The sequence below is a fragment of the Octopus sinensis genome, linkage group LG14 (assembly GCF_006345805.1).
Source record: "Octopus sinensis linkage group LG14, ASM634580v1, whole genome shotgun sequence".
Taxonomy (NCBI): domain Eukaryota; kingdom Metazoa; phylum Mollusca; class Cephalopoda; order Octopoda; family Octopodidae; genus Octopus; species Octopus sinensis.
Genome location: NC_043010.1, coordinates 18,973,327 through 18,975,720, shown reverse-complemented (window position 1 = coordinate 18,975,720; position 2,394 = coordinate 18,973,327). Strand labels below are relative to the sequence as shown.

General features: G+C 37.1%; 1 long non-coding RNA gene across 1 annotated transcript; it reads left to right on the top strand.

Annotated features, from left to right (window-relative positions):
* Positions 1-1,170: 1,170 nt before the first annotated feature.
* LOC118765905 lies at positions 1,171-1,744 on the top strand. Its single transcript, XR_005001821.1, has 2 exons — positions 1,171-1,220; positions 1,432-1,744. It is a non-coding gene; the product is annotated as an uncharacterized LOC118765905 (long non-coding RNA).
* The last annotated feature ends 650 nt before the right edge of the window (positions 1,745-2,394 follow it).

Genomic DNA, 2,394 nt, shown 5'->3' with positions numbered 1-2,394 from the left:
GGTCAACTTAGCCTTTCATCTTTCTGTGATTCATACAATAATACCAGTCAAGTACTGGGGTCAATGTAACTGAGTCAATCCCTCCTCCAAAATTACTGGCCTTATGCCAAAATTTGAAACCATTATTATCATCATCATCGTCATCATCATCAAGGCTGTGGATTGCCAGAATCGGTAGAGCATCAGAGCAAATACTTTGCAGTATTTCCTCTAGCTCAGTTTGAGTTCAAACCCCACTAATGTCAGCTTTGCCTTTCATTAACTTTTGGGGCCAATAGAATAAAGTACCAGTTAAATACTGGGGTTGATGGTATTTACTAAACCTCTCCCCTCAAAAATTGCTAACTTTGTGCCTTAGAAATTATTATTATTATTGGAAGTTACTATTCTTTAGAAGTAGAAAGAATAACTGATTTCAGCTCTTGTCTGGAAATATTCCACATTATTTAACATTACAACTGCTCCTGGGAAAGGCATGAACTTCACAATACATATTTCTCCACTTTTAGTAGGAAAATATGTCACATGTCACACCATTTCACACCATTAGTGGTTTAAAGAATCAATATAAAAAGATTTTAATTGTACAGATTTTTTTTTTTGTTTTTATTATTTTAGCTGGCAGAATCGTTAGCATGCCGAACAAAATACTTAGTAGCATTTTTTCAAGCTTTATGCTCTGAGTTCAAATTCTGCTGAGGTTGACTTTACCTTTCATCCTTTTGGGGTCAATAAAATAAGTACCTGTTGAGAACAGGGGTCAATGTAAATGACTAACCCTACCCCAACAAATTTTAGGAGTATTATTATTATTATTATTATGATTGTTGTTGTTGTTGTTGTTGTTGTTGAAAGCAGTCAATGGCATATACAGAAGAACACCGGGCAGAATACCTGGTATCTAGTTTTGTCCCTTTACATTTTTAGTTCAGATTCTACTGAGGTACACGTTTACTATTTGGTCTTCTAAGGTTGATAAAATAAGTACCAGTCATACACTGGTTATGATTAAACCATCCGTGTTCTTTACACATACACAAATATCTGTAGCCTTATGCATATATTAGAAATTATTATTACTATTACTATTATTATTATTATTATTATTATTATTATTATTATTATTTAAGGCAGCGGGCTGGCAGAATTGTCAACACGCTGGACGAAATGCTTAGTGGTATTTCGTCTGCTGCTACGTTCTGAGTTCAAATTCTGCTGGGGTCAACTTTGCCTTTCATTCTTTTGTGTTCGATTAAATAAGTACCAGTTACACACTGGGGTCGATGTAATCGACTTAATCCCTTCCCCCAAATTTGAGGCCTTGTGCTTCCAGTAGAAAGGATTATTATTATTATTATTATTATTATTATTATTATTATTATTATTGCATTTCTTGTGGCCCTTAACATTGTGAGTTGCAATCAGACCTAGGTCAACTTTGCCTTTCATCCTTTTAGGGTCAATGAAATAAAAGTCCCAGTCAAGACCGATCTAATCAACTAACTCCACTAACCGCTCCCCAACCACTGGCCTCACTGCATTATTATTGTTGTTGCTGTTGTCGTTGTCATCATCATCATCATCATTATTGATAATAATATAAAGAAATAAATAACTGCTATCATTGCAACAACTATTCTTATTACTACTACTACTACTACTGCTACTACTCAATATTTTTATAGACAATTGTAGTTATTTACTGAAAATTGTAAAATATAAATAAAAATATTTAATAAGGTGGTTTCTGTTGTTGTTGCTGTTGTTGTTGTGGTTGTTGTCTTTCCTGGCATCAGATAGAAAAAGAAGAGGAAGAAATCAAAGAAGAAATCAAAGAATGTTGTAAAGAGAGTTAAGAATGGTCAGTGGTGTGAGTAGGAGACAACGAGGTGACTGTTTAAGATGAACCGAAGGAAAAAGGAAGAAATAAGCAAGACAGAATGATTAGCAAGGCTGGCTCAAGGTACTGGCACCTCGGGCAGTCACCCGGGGCACCATGTGCTAGGAGGGCATGACAAAAACAAGGCAATTTCCATGACTGTCAGCTTGTACACACCAAAGTTCAGCTTGCCTGAGGTCCAGCTTGCCTGAGGTCCAGGTTGCCTGAGGTCCAGCTTGCCTGAGGTCCAGATTGCCTGGGGTCCAACTTGCCTGAGGTCCAGCTTGCCTGGGGTCCAGCTTGCCTGAGGTCCAGCTTGCCTGGGATCTGACGCTGGTGATTAGGATGACAATATGAAAGGTGGACTGTGCCTCCACTTGTAGATCATAACAAGATGGATGCTGGTTGATGTTCATTTGCTACTCATGTATTTTTGTTATTCAATACAGAACAGCCAAAAGTTATATCATTTCTGGACGAGACTGCAGTTAATTAGAGTTTCCAGGATGTATTCC